We start from the raw sequence: 19,811 nt of genomic DNA on the forward strand, positions 1-19,811 counted from the left end.
GCATCCTCGCAAGCAGCTTTTTTAAAACTTCAATCACTGCTTTTTTTATTCTCCCAGAGCAATGCCAAAGCACAATCAATTGGACTTTCTGAAAACCGGGTGCAATAGGGCACACTTTTTACTGTCCCACAATCAATAGGAACTGTGAAAACAGTGCAATGAATAAATATTGGAGATTTCACTCACACACAGATGAAACGTGCCCCTGGAAGCAGGCCCCAGGGGGGTCGTTTGGCACATTGTTAGATTACTTTTGAACTCCCCGCAGCTTTGTGGTGCAACTGGGATTGATTCATCAACGTAAATTAATTGACAAAACTTTTAAGTAATACATTAATTGAGAAATTGATTAATGTCCATTACACTAATGTGCATGGTTGATAGCTGATGCTGACCATTAAAGATAAAGTGAGCTCAATTGAATGCAGTTTACAGCAGATTGCTTACCTTCGTGTACCAATGCTGTGAGGGATTTGACATGGATGAGGATTTGCAAAGTAAAACACGGTGATTGTGACAAGCAGAAGGAGAATTACTGCTGCATTAAATGCGTGCATATTATCTGTATGTCACTTAAGCCTAAAGCAGTGCTTTGGGGCTCCATTTCCTAAAATACCTCCTTTCCTCAGATTAATAATACATGCTTAAAAGGAGGAAATACTTAATGAGCCAACTCTCTAACTCAGGGCTTATGATGCAGCTCATTTTGGCGGGTGGCGCTCGCACCAGTGGACAAACTACCCCACCCCTCCCCTGCTGATGTTGTAAACCTACGGGAAATACTGCTATTAAATTACAAACAGAATTATTATTCTGCCACAAAAATTAAACCTCCACAGATGGCACAATGAAATTGAAAGACAAAAGTAAAACGAAACAATGTAGTATCTTATTGTGTAGTTTCCTACATAACCACTGACTGTCTGGCAATTCCTGCCATGAAATTGTCAACGTGAAGCCATTCAACAGAGAGGCTTGAATAATTAACTGATCACCAAATCTTTACTTGACCATTGTCAATTCTGTGGAATTGGTCTACCTAAACTTTTAGTTCTTCAGGGAAAACTCAGGTTAACCAAGAAATAGTAATAGACAGCAGTTGATTGGGGCACAGCCTTCCATTTTAATCTCTGTCTACAGAGGTCACAAGGCTTTCTCCATGGGCCACGTTTGTGCACGACACCAAGGAGTCACCACCGCTTCACCCAGTTCTGCCTGCGGCTGCCCCCGAGCACCACTGACGCGCCACAAAATTCAATTTCAATCCATATCCATATTTTTACAAAGAGTGCTAAATGAAACACTTTTTGGTCACCTGACGCACTGTATGAGACATTTTAGGCAATGTGTCTCTCTTTGGAGTATACTGCTGCCGATTTTCACGTACGCTATTGAAGTTTGAAGGAAGCTGCTTGCTTTAAAAGTAAATAAGTCATAGTTAGCTTGATTCTTTTGGAATGACATTATTTCAATTTCATCCTGGGCTAAGAAAAGATTGCTCAAGAATCAGGAGTGAATTCCGCAAACCAAGGAACTATTCAAGCGCTGTCAGACTCTCTATTGCCATGTGACAAATATATCAGCCAATGAAGGGCAAAATGGGATTTGCTCCGTTGGCTGAATTATTGAAGTGGACAGTTTGAGAAATTCATGACGCAAAATTCATCCACATTCCACATGCATAATGTTTGAATATGCTACCCATTCCCAATCCACCCTCTGCGCATGCACATTTCTCATTGTAGAAGGTCCCTTGTCACATTATCCAACAGCGCTGACACAATGAGGTGTACGACTCCCAAAAATACTTGCGCTGGCGTGTTGGCCCATCAGGGTGGATGGTAGAATTTACCCGGCGAATGAGGTTCGGTTTAGACACGACGAGTTCAATAACTACACGGTGTTTGAAAATCAGAGGTGAAGTAGGACATTTGGTAGATATTCTAGCGTCTACCATCTCACAGAGTAATTTATTGTTTCTTCCCTTTGCCGTACTAGACATCCTTCATCTGTTGCTGACTTTCAATTCCACCTTTACTGGGTTAATATAATAATAAAAAGATATGCACCTTTAGGTACGATACCACCTGCTTACACATCTGCACCACCAGGAATAACTAACAAGCATGTAAACATAAGCTCTCGCCTGATAGAGGGGAGACTAAAAATACATCATGATGTCCCTTTTGTTCCGTCTATGTTATTCCAATTGGAGAGGCTTGCGTTTCATAACCCCAAAGCTCTTAAGAAGGAATAAGTGAGAGAAGATTAAAAGGGGTTTGTTCTTTTTAAGGGCCCTTGTGCATGCCTTTCATTTCTCTCATCCCCAAAAAAGATTGCCGCAAATGAAGTCTTTGAATTAATTTGATCAGTTCATGCTATTAGCCCTCACAACTGGCTTTGACCTTGGCCACTGTTAAAGTCCAAAGTGAGCATATTCTTAACCTTCCTTTGTGCCCCTCTCCCTCCAGCTCCCTCTAGTATGTAGATTTCAAAAAGGGCCTTATGAGCCATAATGACCTTTGATTGCATCTTCATGCCACCGAAAGACCAGCAGCTATTCTGAGTCATGAAAGTGGAGAAAATGCAGGCTTAGGGGAAAAAAACACCTCGGCGTAAAAGCACAGCATGATACTGACGACGAACTCGGCAGTCAAGGTCAAAAATATTGCCTTGCAAGTCAACAAGCCCAACAATGCTGATGGCCTGATTTTATTGAGAGTCTGTCACATTAACAAAGCCACGAGCAGCACTTTTATTTTTTTTCTCCATTCTGTTTAGTGGCCACACAATCCTCTTATTGACCTCTGTGCAAAAGGCTAGCATGCCACAGTAAATTAAAACTCCAAGGGAAAGCTTTGGGACATGTGCCAGCACAAAATCCTCAACTCCCCTCTTGTCTCCAATTTTGGCTGACAGACAAGGTTTTTTTTTTTTTTTTCCCTCCCCCCCTCAACTGTGGCTGGACATTCTCCTCCCCAGCAGTACCCACCACAGTGAGGAGAGAGTGTTTGCCACTGCTTGACCTGAATATCTGCCCAGGGCCGGAGGCACGGAGGGGATGGCAGGCCATTCCAAGCCACGCTTCTCGGAAAGCGGCACAAAGGAAAAACCATGACAGTTCTTAAGTGCCAAAAAGACTCTGCTCGCCCAGGGGTATACATGTACAAAGGGTCTATTAAGTGCATTTTTTTTTTTGCTACAACAGTGACCTGGGTTGCACCGTTTGACTTTCATAAGGAGTTTGAGCAGTAAGTCTACTCAACCTCTGAGTAAACCTCTCTATTCTGCTAAATGATTGGTTGCGCAATAGAACATCGGGATTGATTTGGCTGGTGGTGATCGTCAATAGGCAATAATTGGCATGTCATTCATCGAGGCGAATGTCATTAACGCAGCTCCAGTGATCACTCCCCAAAACAAGCGAAACCTCTCTCCGCTATGCAGCCATGTCCGCAGGCTGTGTCATCCAAACAAACAGCTCGGGCACGAGTGCGACGGGGAGTGAAGACTGGCTGTGATGTGTGTGAATGATGTTGATATTTAACCCAGCTTCAACGTGAATGAAAAATAAAACACAATAGAAGGTAAATGAAACGGCATTAGAACCGCTTGACCTCAATATTACCCTAAAGCTACACTCTAGTGCCATCTATTGAAAACGTTTACAGAAAATCAGTATTCCATACAAGTAGCTGCTGGTTTTAATAGTTGTTTCTTCTGCACAGCTTGAACTGATAATTCATCTGACTGATCAAAATCAATCGATCGCGCTGACGTGGCCGATGACTTGTTGATAAGGGCAATTCGGGTAATCGAAATCACGATATGTACCTCATGCCAATGCATCTGCGGTAAGCGTGGTCTGGATTTCATTTTTATTATGACAAAACAAAAAAACTGGTATATTACGATGGCGCCGAAGTCACTGGCGCGCGAATCGTTGTGGCAGAAAACTTCGTATAAACTACACAAAAGGCGATGACGCATCCAACCAAAACCAGTGGGACATTACATGTGTTTGGAATTTGGATCGATTACCTTCTTTGAGCAGACGGGAATGAATTAGGAGAAGCAGAAAGCAGCAGATCGCTGCTCCGGTCAGTGCCCACGCAACTCTGAGCAGCTGCATCCTGGCGTGGGAAGGTCTGTGGCGGACCGAGGCGGCCGTGCAGCGGGGGGGACTCACACTCCAGCTCAGCTCGCAGACACCCGCTGACTCATACTCTGTTGGCCGTGCAATTCAACATTCGTCCCTTTCACGCGAAATCTGTACTTGGTAGTCCGGTTTGAATCAAAAAGAACGAGGGCTGGGATTCCTTAAACGACATCAATAAACAAAACGGAAGGAGACGCGCTCTCGATTCGGCGCCGGTGCGTCGGAGTGGCTCCAAGCGGCACGGAGATTAACCCCCGATCGGGATCTGACGGGCTGACATCTGCCCGACAGGCTCGGCCGAGCGGGCTGCGCCCTGGGTGCTTCTCGGTCTTTGAGTGCGCACGGCGGTCCACGGCGAGGCGGCGCGCAGAGGATGGTCACCGCTCTCCGCTGCATGTTACGCACATCTCTCCCACCGCTGGGGAGGCAGAAGCAAATACTGTCAACCAAGTCGCCTTGCAGTCGCTCTCTCTCTCTCTCTCTCTCTCTGTCTCTCTCTCTCTCTCTCGTATTCCCTCCCTTTCTCTCTCCCTTCGCTCCCTCTCCTCGCTCTCTCTCTCTCTCTGTCGTGCGTTCCTCTTTCTCTCTCCCGGTTCTCCACTATATTGCTCAGTACTTCAGTCAGTTTCCCTCTCTCGCCATTTACGCATGAAGAACTGCCAGCTGTATGTGTGTCGGGAATAATCCATGCTCTTCTTTATGCGCGCGTCGTAAAAAACGATTTTTGTTCCAAATCACTATGTTTGACAATCCCATCATTGACTTATTTGAAGGCAGAGGAAAGAAACCCGAGCAAAGACCTCGCTGTGCCGCTTCTTCCAGTTGAGTCCGTTTTCCAATCAGATGATATGACGATCCGAACCGTTGACTTCGTGATCTCGCATTCCCTTCTCCGTCTATCCCTGTGTGTGTTCCTTACGCGGAGACGGACTGTTTTTTCTTTCTTTTTTAATCTCTACCAGCTCCTGGTTACATCTTAACTCCCCCAAATAATCTCCTCCGTTTACAAAGCACGAGATTGTGCCGCTGAAAGGATGGTTCCACTGATGAATATCAGACAGCTGACAGTGGGCAGCAAGTGAACATTAAGTCAAACGTAACGTTTGCTAAAATGCTTTCCAAGCAAAGGTAGATCGCATTTAATTAAATTGAACTTTCATTTAAAGAAATCTAAAATAAAAAAAGTGCTGAAACTAATTTTAAGTGGATATGTCATCCTTAACTGTTGCATAAAAAGCTGTTAAAATTAGCCCCCTGGTTATTGAAACAAGCAATAGGGTTGCCAAGCCTGGGGCTCATTTTCGAAGAATATTCAGCAGGTTAAAACCTATTACACATTTAACACAAAATTTCATCATATTACAAACAAGGAATTGATGCCGTTGCAAATTCTTTAGAAGCCTCTTCTGCTCAGTCCTCGTGGTTTAAAATGGATTTCTTCATTCTAATTGAAATCAACAGCATTGGAGGAACACCAATATTGAGTGGCAAAAACAATAGCTTTTGTAATAACCCTTTTTTTCCACCCCATCCACTGAGCGCTATTGTTACCATTTCATGTTAAGCCTCACATGATTTGGGATGTTCATTCATCCAGCCACTCAGTTGGAGGAGAATAGGTCAGTTTGCACACAAAAGCTCTGTACAAGTGATTGAGAAGCAGTTGAAAGCAGTATCTCCTCTCTGTTCCACTTGTGAGTTTTTTTTTCCTGCGTCAGTGTGTTCTTAATTGAATCAGAATGACAAGCTTGAAAGACTGGCGGTGCCACTCAAACACGAAAACCTGCCATTGCAGTGTCAATAAGGTTGCCCCTGCAGCTACTAGCACTAATTAGCTGATAACAGCGCAGGCTGGCATATATACGAGCCAGCCTGCGTATGTGGTTCCGTGCACGCTTTGATGCTTTGATGCCAATGTTTGTTTGGATGCCACTATGTGATGGATTTTTTTTTTTTTTTTTTATCTCCTTCCTGATACCTCCGTGCCTCCTTTTCTCTCCAATGCTGTGATCCATCCATTTACTGCTTGGAAAGCAATTAACAGAGACTTGACCTCTACAAGGAATTGAGGAGGGAAGACTGTTTGATGTGCTCGTGACTGTGTGGGCGTGTTTGAACGTTTATTATTATCAACTGCTGAGCCTACATGTATACTTCCATATTCACTGGAGGTGCAGCACACCAAACATAATGTGTTTCTGCGTAAATCCTGTTTGGGAAAAAGTTTTGAACAGTGAGACAAGACGTGTGGTGGGCCAGGGGAACCGATTGCAGTGATTCACATGGTCTCCACCTTAAAGAACCTCTGACGCTTGATCCTTGAAGCTGTTATTTGGTTCTTTTTGATCGAGGCGCCGGCCTCCTTGCCAGCAACTTTGCGTCTGACGTTGGTTCTGATTTTGACTCTGAAGCTAGTTCTCAGAGCGGCTCATTGTTCTACTGAATGACGCAGAAGGTCCTCGGTTCTAATGAATATACTCGACCGTTGACACATAGCAATGTTCACAAGCGGTGACGTTTTGACATGTCTATATGATTTTTCCTCATAAGTCACGTGTCACCAAGCATTTTCAAAGAAGACATAAAAAGCCAGGGGTGGGATTTTCCATGTATGTTGAGCATGAAGCAGAATTATGAAACGAACTACATAAGTCCTTTAAATCAGTTCAAAATCATGTTAACAAGCAGTTGTCTGAGGAAACATCGTGCAGGTTCAATTAAATGAAAGTTACTCTAAAAAAAGAAAAAAAAGGTAGGGTTTTACATCCCCCGTACAACTCTGAATTGTACTTTTAAAAGTACACAGGGCCTGATTTTTGCACTCTTGTCGTAGGGATCAACCATTTTGCCTACATATAAATCCCTGTGAAGATGTTAGCTTGGGTTTCTTCCCAAACCCCATTCTTTGTATTAACAGGAGATAACCAAAATCTTTTGAGATGTTTTGGAGAAGTGTGGAATGCTTTATTTCATGTTTTATCTCTGTAAATTATTAAACCATTTCCTTCCCCACTGTCCACACACCACCCACCTACAGTGCTGCCACGTCTCCTCTATCACTTTTTTCCTCCTGTATGCCGCCACCCCCTCACCACTGCTTTTCTTTGCCAGGAGCCAGGAGAGGCGTTACATGCTTTGTCCTCTGTGCAGGTCACTGGCTGTGTGCCAGACAGAGCCCAAGCCAATAAAAAGCCATGAGTGATGGCCTAAAACCTTTACATTCGCTATGTTTCCCATTATTTCCTATAGCCGATAAATCTGGAGAAGGGCTTAATCAGAGGGAAAAGCTGGAACGTACGGCTCGTGTCCAGCAGGGTGTCAAACACAACCGTTCTTACGCTTTAATCAAAGATATGCCCTCCCCTCTGACCCGCCTTGTCTTCTGACAGGTGGAACCACCATTGTTTGGCCAGATGACCGCAGCGCTGCTCTCTGTTGTGAAACAATGGCGGCTTTTGGGAATAGATTAGATAGCACTCAATATGTAGTCCTTTAAGAACCCAATCGATGGATAAATGAATGCACACTCAAGGAGGAATCCTAGTTCTATTGCAGGATTAGAAGGTCAGAATACAATACAATACAGCAGAATGTAGTTGGCAGATATTACACTACACATCATTTTCATATGCACTTTGAATTGATTTGAGGGCAGAAAGTTTTGTAATCAAGCGACATCTCTTCCACAATAAAAAGTTTTGATGAAGTTCAATGAAGTCCTCGATACGGTCTTATAATAATCCAGGAAGATTTTCAACGTTTTGTAAAAGTTATTTTTCAAATGCACTTCTCTAACTTGAATTAACACAATGATGTATTTGTGATCAAACTACATCTTCTCCATATTACAACTTGTCTTATGAAGTTCTGTAAATTATTTAATAGAGTTGAATTATTGTGCAACTAAATATATGTATGTATATTTATAATCTAATCTCACATATTGCATTGTGTTTTGTTGTGTTAAATTCTTATGTAGAGTGTTTGCTCGGTTTCCTGTGGCGTTATATACTGGTACAGTATAAAATTATATATATATAAATAATATTATACTGTATAATGCCACACATTGCAGGGATGGGATGGAGATTCTTCACTGACAACAGCTGCTGGTTCTGGAGAGGAAGCTGTGTGAGTAAACCAAACATATTCAAGCTGCAGGTTGGAAAATCAAAGACGCCGATGCACTCGGAGGGAAACTTCAGAATCGGGTGACAATTCTCTGTGGGATCATCACTTTGAGCCATCCCTTTCCCATAACACTTTGCCATTTGATCCACTTTTACTGTTGAATATTGATATGAACAACCTTAAATATCATGGGAATTTCTAAAATAGAAACATATAGTTAGTGAAACAACACAAAAGTAAAAGTTACTTATGTCTTAAAAGCTCAATGGTAGCAACCCAACATTGAAAAAAGCAGAAAATAAAAACAAAGGCTAAAACATTATCTGCTGAAGAACGTCCACACATAGAAGATGGCATTGGACAATCTTCCTTCAAGAGGCTTTTAACTGTCTGTTACACATCTCAATGTCCAGCACTGCTCCGAAAATGCCCTGAGATATGAAATCCATCACAGCAAACACTAAGCACCAAATTGGCCTTGTACGATGTTCTGTATAATCAGTTCTTCATGTGCTCAAATTACCTGGCATTGTGTTTATTTTTGCTGACTGCCAATCAACTGACACCCAGAGCACAGAAATAAAAGGCCTGTCAGGAAACAATCCATCAAAAACACATCACCTTGGACATCTGTCACACTCATGCCTTTGTATTTAAGAACTATTTGTTAACCAAGACGTCACGTAATTTTCTACATCGTAAAGTTTGGTGTGTTTTCAGGGAATATGTCTAATTTTACACATTATATAACGGAAAGTGACAAGCGGAAATCTTAAGATAGGAATATATGAGCTATAAAGAACAAAGTCATTTATTAAAAAAAGACTGATTACTTTTATTAACCATAATTCTATTCTTGTAGTCTACCTAATCTAAAACAGGGCGAAGCATCTAAAAGAGCATGTGCATTACGGATGTGTCTATTAAAGCTTCTCAGCCAAGTGTCTTTTTGTACTCTCAAATGAGTGACCAGTGTGACTTGCATGGCATTCGGATGGATATTTTTGTCACAGTTGTCAAAGTTCTTCCTTGTCCAGAATCCAAGAGTGAACATTTTAAGCAAAATGTTAAGAGAGTATTACAATTTTCCTTTTTGTGGAACCACAAAACCACGGAAACATTTAGTTTTTCTAATTGGACATTTTAAAAGCTTACAAATCTGGCTCTTTTTCCTCAGTGGATCTAGTGCCACTCACACTTACTTCAGCAACAGCGTTATAATTCTATTCATTATTAACTACCTACACACACAGAGCACATTTAATCAGGTCTCGTCATAGGAAATGCAATATACGAGCTGACAAACGTGAGATGGACTCATCCTCTTGAGTCTCTTACTAAGCTTCTTACATTTCCTGTAGTCAGAGAAAAATGTAAAAAAGCATCCACAAAGGCCCTACCAAGAGCTTTCTGTCCCTTTACTCTCCATTCGCCTGCTTTCATTCATCCTTCATGCATGTGCATTGAAAGCTAATCTGGTTGTGTTTTGTAGCTTGGCCTATATTTGTTAAAATACAAATAGAGCCACCATTAAAACTATAAAGAAATAGCTGTGAGCATTTCCAGTCTGAAATGAGACAATGCATCAACCAACAATGGTTGAATTTGTGAAAAAACCTGAAAAAAAATCCCATGCAAGCTCTGGAGTTATAGGGAGGATATATTTTCTCTGTAATCTTCAGCAGATTTATAGACATTTCATCAGAATAGTTATAAAAACTGATACGTCTGGAGGGTGAAACTTAAACTGAATATGCCAATCATGTATGTGTGCTCACTCTGAGATCTGACTCAAAGTGTGACTTTTGACACAAAGTGCACTGATTTGGTTCTGTGTTGATTTGTGTTATAAATCTCCAAAAACCTCATTTACACGTTAGATGCTTTTAAACATGTTCCTTATAGTCATATGCTTTCTTTCTGATGAAATGCAATCAATGCAAGCAGTCACTGATTTCATTGATAATTGAAATCAATTGACAACAATCAACACTTTCATTTTAGTTTTTTTGTTTTATACCCGACAGCCCAAGTACTGTTCCAGAAGGCCCAGTTGCCTTTACAGCAAACAGCACAAAGTTTAGCAACTACACTTAGAACAGACACTGATGTGATAATGGTAAAATTGATATACTCAGAGATCAGGCGATATCACTAATTAGAACTTCTTAGTGAGTTTAATGTAAAGATATGAGTATCTTTGATTTAGAAGATAAAAACAGTGACTAAGATTGTGGAGTGGTAAATTAAAAAATGACCCGGTCTTAATGTGACTTTAGTAAATATGTTAGAGACAAAGGAAAGACTTAACCAATGGAGTCACATTTTCTCAACCCTCACAGATTGCTGCATTGAAATGCTCTTTCGTGTCAGTATATCGTCGCTGATGCTACATTTTGCATACCTTTTTGCAAAGATGCACTGTACGACAACAATGAAATGCCTAAACAGATGAATGGATGGGTTCTAAAGAACTATCTGGCTGTGCAGCAGTCTCTTGCTGCCGGTTTATCTGCCTTCTCAGTGGACAAAAGACAAATAAATGAAACAGCGTGGTAACTAAATACTTCATAGAAAAGCATCATTAAACAAAAGTAAATCTGTTTCCATTGTCCCCAAGCTTTGGGTAATGGTACCCAGAGGACAAAGTATGCGTCGAAATGTGCATTCACTAATCTTTGTTTGATTTTGACATCTTTGTATGTTTATTTTTACTTTCATGGGAAATAAAAATTGCCAACATTCTCTGTGAGACTGCAATCTTTGCTCAAAAATGTATTGATAAATTCTTTGAAAATGGATATCTCTCTTGAAATATATTAATGATGCTCTCATTTAAATTATATTGATTTCCTATTGGTGCAATTCAAATGGCAATACAAACATTATCAACTTGTATAGAACTTTTAACTGTACAGCCAGAAACTTACCATCACTGATAGATTGACCTAATTATAGAGTCTACAAAGGTGCCTCATGTCAGTGTCAACATCTCACTATAGCTGACTTCAGCTCACGTTTAAAAAGAGCAATTCAGGAAGAAAGCTGACTTCACTATTTGAATATTGATCCATTTTTATAATGAGGATGTCATAGTCAATCTCTTAAGAAGTAATTGAAAATCAATATCTTATCAAGATTAAATGAACCACAGTTTCTATTTCATTCAGAATCAATAAAGGCCGTTAATTGACCCGACTCTCGATTTTCATAGCAGTCTTTGACGTATACAACATCCTCAGTGGTGTCATATTTTGTCAAAACCTCATAGAGCATCAAGAGGAACTGCTGTGTGCAAAGAAATGCAAAAAACAAATGTTTGGCCTTCTGTATGAGCTCTCAGTATACAGTTGACCACAAGGAAAGGCGAGGAAAATACCTGGACGTGAGAAAGGAGGCGGGGACACTGATCCAGGTGAAAACATCCCTCTTTGCTCCAATTCTGAGCATTAGAAAACTAACCTGCTAAACTGAACACCTGCCTTCGCTTCGCTTTGATTGTACGGATGTGAGAGGAGTATCTACTGTATAGCTTGTCTTACTCTCTAAGCATATTTTTAACAAAATTTCAAGCAATCACTCGCAGCAATTTCACACAAGCGTTGCTTGCATGTCGATTTGTCATTTCAAATTTTGCTTTGTTACACTTCATTCAAAGCAACTGCAGTGCAAACCGCGCATGCAATAGCCAGGTTAGATTCTGTATCATCATCGTGACTAATTACAAGAGATACTTCACAAATTTGAAACCAGCAATAACTTTAAAGGAAAGAGAGGCTATGGCTTCTCCGGCCAGAACAAAATGAAGTACATGATGATCATTTTTGGTAGTAGCAGCATTGTCTCGCATGGTAAAAGGAAAAGAGGGGGGGGTCGAGGAAGGGGGAGGGGGAGGGGGTATGAGTCGATTGCTGTAACCTTGAATCACCCTGACGTGCCTGCGTTCATCCAGGACAAAAACGAAAGAAGGAAAGGCCATTGAAAAGAAATGTGATTATTAGATGTGAGGCTTGTAGAGAAAGAAAAACATGAAAGGGGAGGAGGAACATAAAAAGGTAGACACATGGAGGAAAAAAAAAGAAGGAGGGCCATAGATAGAACAACTCATTTTTGTCTTTTGGGGCATGAGGACAATGGGGCGGAAGCGTATGGAGTGACATGAAGGGTGAGATGATTCATCATTTTTCAGCAACGCTTGAGCGGAGTCACTAACACAGTCCGTCTGTCACCACATGCAACTGATGGACACACATCGCTGGCTGTGAATAGCACTTATTTGATTGGTTTCACTTTTTCACGGTGGCCAAACCCCTTAGTTTATCAGGGATTGCTCAGGGATAAATGGACAAACACGAAGGACAGTATTTAATGGTGAGATACAAACAGTACGTTTTCCATTTTCTGTGCTGTCGCCGTCGATCTTTGTGAGAGTAAAGGGTAAATGCAACTAACTGCATTTCCATTAGATACTGTACAAAGTTGGGATTCCTTTGGAGTCATGTTTCTGGCAACCGGCCTACCAGCCCACATCAACTCCCCTTTTAGCTCTGCTTTGGTCTCTACAAACCCCAGAGGGAAATATCTGTCTGATTAGATGCTCCGCTGTGTTCACCAGCCCTCATCTTCCATTTGGTGCTTTGCAGATGGTCTATGGTGGAGTTATTAGAGTTTCTTCATTGAAAGTGGGTTGGTGAGAGCAACAGTAAAGTTACCAGGCGTAAAACAAAAACAATGAGCTAAAAGACGCTAAAGGGAAAGGGAACTTCTGAGTAAAGACAGAAACAAAGGCGAGTCTACAAGAGAGGAGGCTATGAGGGACACAGGCAGGGTGAAACAGGTGGAGGTGGACGACGAGATAGATGAGAGTGAAGGAATACGAGAAGGATGACAAACACCGTCAGGATAGAGCACCGTTCTCTAGCCTCCTCAGGGCTCAGCCTCCCTGTGACAGCACTAAAAAAGACAGGGGGATCAACCCTGATTCCAACCAGGCTTTGTCTCTTTATACCGCGAAAATATGGCCTGGAATCCCATTATCCCCGGCTAAAGCAATGCAAGGGCTCCATCTTCATCTTCTATTCCACAGCAAAGAGGGTATGCACTGCACTGTATATGTTGTAGCTCCAACATTACGCAGACTCACCTACTCTCACAGGCTCTCGAGGCACTTTTGTTGAAGGGCAAATAGGGCTGAAGAGCGGAGAACGGATGACACTTTTGTAGCAGCCACATTTACAATCTTCTGTAACTTTGGCATAACCAATGAAAAACCTTAATTTCCTCTCGGATAATGTGTGAACTGGGCCCACACACATGCATTTGTATCCCCTCATCCACTTTATGTCGCATTAACACACACACACACACACACACAGATCTCTTAGAAAATTGAGTCGGTGACAAGAGCTAGATTTCATTTTATCCCCTGTCTGCTTTCTCGGCTCTCCTTAGGGCCGTCCCACAAACAATCTCCCAGCAGCAAAAGCAGATATGAGATTAGTTTTGTGGGTTGTTGGCAAGTGCCACATGCTTGTTGCTGGCTTGCCTCCCCTGCAACATGTTTCTGTGTGTGTGTGTGTGTGTGTGTTTGTGTGTGTGTGTGTGATAGAGAGAGAGAGGGAAAAAAGGAGATAATTATGACACACAATAATTTATCGATCAGGTCCTCCGCCCGTGTACAGGCGGAGTAGCACCCAAGGTTGCTTCTTGTATGAGTCAAAGACGCACAATAAATGTGTGTATATATATATATATATTCATACAGAATTTATGGACAATGACACACACAAACAAATCACCTCAATCCCCCTTTATCATCTGTCTTCATAGTGGCCAAGGGCACACGTGTCTGGTCTTTCTTTCCCCCAGGGGCACATATCCAGTGAGGAGTAAAAGAGTTAAATGTTTCTTTACATGTATGTAACACACACACACACACACACACACACACTTTCTCAATGCAGGCAGGTGCAGGTTTTATATGAGCCGCAGGAGTGATGACAAAAACATAGCGTTAGTGTGACTAGAGCCTGCAGGCTGAAAAGAAAGTGGTTTGTTAATTAAATATATGGAAGAGGTAGACGGAACCAGATTGAGAAAGAGAGAGGATGCAAAGGGAAAGGAGCAAGTTGATTAAGAAGGGAGAGAAAAAGACAGGTCATAAAAACATTCTCAAGCGGAGTGCCATCAAGCTCTCTGACTCTGATCGCTCATTACATCACATTACATGTCATTTAGCAGACGCTTTTATCCAAAGCGACTTACAATAAGTGCATTTCAACCATAAGGATACAAACTCAGAGAAGCAAGAAACAAGAAAGTGCAATTTCATCAAATAAGCCGATTTACAACTTGCTATAGATAAGAGCCATAATAAATACAATTAAAGTGCTACAATTTGTTAGTGTTTTTAGTCGAGGTATAGTCTGAAGAGGTGTGTCTTTAGTTTGCGGTCAGAAGAGGTAAAGGCTCTATGTGGTCCTGATGTCATCAGAGAGCTCGGTCCACCATCTGGGAGCCCGGACGCCAAAGAGTCGCTCATGTGTTTGCTAAGACGGCAACAGCAATGTTTCACAGAGGCACCGAGCATTTACATATTTATACACCAACATTTCTTTGTGCCTCATGATACCTTCATATTTACCTTATCTATTGATTTGACCGTAGTAAACGTGAAAACTAAAATGATTTCCAAAAATCATTTGTAGTCCAACCACCCCCTTGTGCTCGTCAAATAACCGCTGCCCATATCTCCTGCACGCACACACCGAAATCCTATATGGTAATCTGAGCAAAGAAATCCACAATTTACGTACACAAAATCATGAAGACACATAAGTCTGAACACCTTTAAAAAAAAAAAAAACGAAAATCTTTGACAATCCCAAACACGCACAGACTGTGGACTACTTGGCTCGTGCCGGTCAGTGTTGGGCTCCATCTGTGCAGGAAAGTTGGGTGCCTGGCAGCCTCCTCAGCCGCTCGGCCTTGCATCCGCCCAATCCTTCCCTCCCTTCCTCCACCCGACCACAACAACTCCCCCCCCCATCCCCCATTTTCTCTCCCGAAAACACAACCGCTCCCATCCTGCCTCCTTTCATGTGAGGCGCGGAAGGGCGGCCGGCGTCCTCTGCTGTTGTTTGATACGGTGGCGGCGTGATGCCTAACTTCCTGCCTGGATGCCTCACACATAAACACATCGATGCATGTGCGCGCACACACATGGGCGCTTTGCGCTGGCTTCATGTGCTACCACCTACCGAGTAGCAAGCTCCTCTATGAGGAGGAAAGCACTGACTGCTCTAAGGGTCTGATGTCGAAGACAGAAACACTCGCACGCCATGATGAGAATAGTGTTCATGTTCGCATACTCGGTTTAGATTCTGTCATATTCCGAAAATCTTCAGCATTGATAGCTTTGTAGCAAGCACAGTGCTGTGTGGATAATGTGTTTCAAGTAACCTAAAAAGTGTCTGTATTAAATATTGAAATACTAAATACCGAAAACAATCCAAATATGTTAAGTCTGTAGCCAATATAAATATATCGTTTTTATCACAAATACATTTTTCCCGTTTTGTTTCACGACTCCACATTTCATTAAGACAAACAAGCAGTTATAGGATTTGTTCTCTCGGACTGGTTCTGTCCTGTTTGTCTCAATTGAAAGTAACATTGGTAAATCTCAGTGACCTCGGTTTATTTTATTTTTTATTATTTTATGAATGTTGCCTTGTCATGTTATTCATTCTTTCTTGTTTGAAAGGGAAATTCTCCAGTTTATTAAGAATTTTCCACTGTGGGTTTCCATACTCATCCATGTCTCGTCATGACCTCCATGATTTATAAAAATGTCATACTTACTGGATTAGAAATCCCATTGACAGCAATACAGAAAGTATTTCCTACCAAAAAATGACACAAACAGTATTTTATGTATTTTATAAAAGCTCACATTTGACATTTGTTGGAACTCGTGAAGAGATGTAACTATTAATCTGTCACATTGAAGCGCTTCATTCATTCACTCTATTTCTTGAAGCAACTTAACAGTTTCCTTGGATGGCCATCAAAGAGCAGTAACCAACCGACTGTCATTTATAATCCACACCACGAGCCTGCCTTTCAGCCTGACAGGCGATCCCTCCCGGGGACTGAGGACGGCCCATAATAAGAGTAACAAACCTGTGATTTACTGAGCCCCGAGGTAAACATCTGCTGCCCATCATCTGGACTGCTTACAAAACACATCTATTTACATGTGTTTACCGGATGGAGGGCCTTAAAAAAAGAGAAACAGGTGCAAGATTTGCGAGTCCTCAGCAGTTCTTACCACTACACTGGCCATCTCAACACCCCACCCCCTCTCCGCTCGGATGAGATGTAGGACTTGGGAGAGACGGAGAAGATGCAGGTTTGACTGCCCGGTCCCTGATTCATCTTTGGTTTTATTACAGCCCCCACTTCCCTTTGCGTCTTTCCCACCATGCCTCTCAATCACTTGACAAGGTAGGCGAGGATAGAGACAGATTGTGGAGTGCCAAAAGAGGAGAGGAAAGATTGAAAGAGGAGGGGCAAAAAAGAAGAAGAAGAAGAGGAGGAGAGTGTAGGTGAGAAAGTAAGTTTGAGGAGGGTTTGTAAAATAGTCAAAAATGAAATAAAACCACTGAGTAGGTGTGTGGGGAAATATTGCACCATTCAAACATAACCTTTGCAAGGAGGGCCATGTTCCCAACCGCCTTGTGCATTTCTGTATGGATATTAACACCAGTCTGTGAGTGACATTCATAACGGGGAAACGTGTTCGGAGAGACAGTCTTCTGATCTACTTTTTCCTTTTACAATCATGCTCGAATTCTTCCTTCCTACTTTCTCTTTCTGGAGATGCCTCGTACGTCACCATCCAAATCCTCCGCACCCGCCATACTACCCCGCGTCCCTCTGCTCACACAGCTAATGGTGACCGATAGATCGAGGGAGCGCTGCCACTATCTAATCGATAACAGGCCACTGAATTACCATCGCCAGCGCCAGGCCCCGGGCTGATGGAGCAGACCACAATCAACAGGAGGGAAAGTTGCTGTTGGGAGGGTTTGAGAAGAGCAATTTTGAAGAAGTCCCTTCCAAAGCTCTGCACTCAGTTGAAAGCTTTTGATAACCTCTCTCTCTCTCTTCATTGATTCTCTCTTGATGTCTAGTCCCCCCCCCCCCCTCCATCCCCCTTATCTCGCTTTATCTTTCTGATTGACTCGCTTGCACTTTTCAATTGCACTTCCCAACAAGCTCTTTTTTTTTAGTTATGTCTCTGTCTTTCCCTCTCTCTTAATCTTTACAGCTATTTGTGGTGTGATCAATCTCAGTGTGCACCACGGTTGTATAACAAACGCCTATCATTTTGTGGGCAGATGAGTGATACAACCCGTTTGGAGGAACCGTGATGTCTAATATCCCGAGAAAAGCCCCAGCGGCATGACATAATCCACACTGACATGGGCAGACGTCCACGTTTAGATAGATTAAAGCTAATCAATTAGTGAACACAATCATCAGAATATAAATTAAATTAATCTCAGTCAAATGAGCTCAAATCATTAGCTCTCTCCCATCCAGGCCGAATGCAATAATTGTAATTGTCATTTTCCAAATTCAGATGCCGCGAAGTATTTTAATCATGTAGAAAAACACTTGACAGGGAGAGAGACAATTAATTGAACTATTTCAACAATATCTTTGCTACATATTAGCTAAAAGAAGGTTTATTTATAAAGATGTGTTCGCCTCCATAACAACAACTCACCCAAAACTACATTCATATACTACTAGTGTTATTTCCAAGTGCCAAAATTAAATGACCAGTAATTGCTCTCTCTATTAAATCGCAACGATCAATCTGAGTTTAACATTGCTACATTTCACAGAGGTCATGGAAAGAAGCCCAGGCACCCGGCAAAGACTGGGTTCCCCTAAAAGCTTTTCCTCATTATCATGAAACAAAACAAAAATGAAAAAACATGCTTGCTGTTGCAAATTATTACAAAGAATGGAAAAAGAAGTGAACACTCATGGTGATCACTGTTGCCAAGATCAATGGCTCAGAGAACTTTAAACAGACTCAATTCTTTAAAAATGTTTATCTAATTTGGTTTTAGTAATGAAGTTACGTTACTTTGGGTCTTTAAATACACAACACCTAAGAATAAACCCTAACCCTTAAACTCAAGTCATTCTATTCCTTTTTTTTTACTACCTTGACGGGGGCTGGAGCTCTTGAAGTTATGATGGGTCAAAGAAAGTAATCTTCTCTCAATGAAAAACACAGCCTCCTCAAAGCTTATGATGAACTACCAAAAACAAGACAATAAGAGGCAACAGTGAAACCTCCTCTGGTGTTCTTCTAGTTACTGTGTGTAGTCGACGAATGATGAGCAGACGGGGCCACCCTCGTCAAGGTGATGGATAACGCCTAACACCCCTTGAGCCGGCCTGCCATAAACTGTACTTTATATGCAGAGGAGATGGACATGTTCTAAACCGGGCCACATAACACCAAAACTATCTGGCTATATAACCCAAAGAAAATACAAATGTTGAGTCTTTCAATGAAATGTAACGGGTAAAATATTTATAATATAGATTTAAATCAAATATTTAACTATTATCACCTTCCCCCCCCCATGCGGGTCAACCTACTCCCTCGTTTCTTGGCCCAACCCTGAAGTCATGCTGGGAGCCGCGACCTGCTCCTCTATCAACACAGAGCCAGGTTCACTCTGGGAGCTTCCTGCTTGCCCTTTATCAGCATCAGCTGCCGAGATGCGAGTCTGCTTTACAGCATGGGCGGTTTGTGCGTGTTTTCTGGACACGGGGGGGGGGGGGGGGGGGGGGGGGGGGTCAATCATATTTTTGGGCAGCAGATTATGTGTTTTGCAAATGTGCCTGCATGCATGAATGTGAATATGTGAATATCTGTCTCCTGGCAAGTTTGAGCGTTTGTGTGTGTGTGTGTGTGTGTGTGTGTTGTGGGAAGGATGAGATCCCAAGCCTCCCTCTGGGGACCCAGGGAGCCTGTCACTTCAAAGGGCCACGGTGCCCGCTACGCCAGCCTGCCCGCCAAGGGGGAAATCCTGTTTATGTGTCGGGGGCCTCGCTTGGCAGGACAAGTGGCCAACACCAACGCCTGGCGCATGCCCAGACTGCCACCACCCATGCAGGTTTAAATCCTGAACTCCATTGTGATGCCACAATCCAGCCTTCTCCCTCTTCAGAGGCCAATATGTCTGAATTACAGAGGATAATATTCCCGGACGGGTTTGGAGCTTTGATTTAAGACCTCCACCACACAAACAAAAGGAACAAATGGTAGATTGGATTTGTTTCTGAGTGTTTAACAATGAAAATGTTAGATATGACATTAGTACTTGTGTCGGATACAATGACTAGAGGGTTTTTTTTTGTCCGGTGTCCTCTCGCTGCTCCATGCCGTGCTTGCAAAATGAGAAACCCACACTCACACCCTTGGTGT

General features: G+C 42.2%; 1 protein-coding gene across 3 annotated transcripts in view; it reads right to left on the minus strand.

Moving 5' to 3' along the window:
* The window catches only part of tafa5a (TAFA chemokine like family member 5a), a 103,081-nt gene that overhangs the window by 63,656 nt on the left and 19,614 nt on the right, over window positions 1-19,811 (minus strand). Inside the window, exon 1 of one of the 3 annotated variants that reach the window (XR_005119669.2) lies at window positions 4,042-5,214. The exons of the other annotated variants lie outside the window; for them this stretch is intronic. The gene's annotated coding sequence lies outside the window, so the exon portion shown is untranslated. Of the gene's footprint in view, window positions 1-4,041; window positions 5,215-19,811 lie in introns of those variants that run through there. 3 annotated transcript variants of the gene reach the window in all.

This window comes from Pungitius pungitius, chromosome 2, assembly GCF_949316345.1.
Source record: "Pungitius pungitius chromosome 2, fPunPun2.1, whole genome shotgun sequence".
NCBI lineage: Eukaryota > Metazoa > Chordata > Actinopteri > Perciformes > Gasterosteidae > Pungitius > Pungitius pungitius.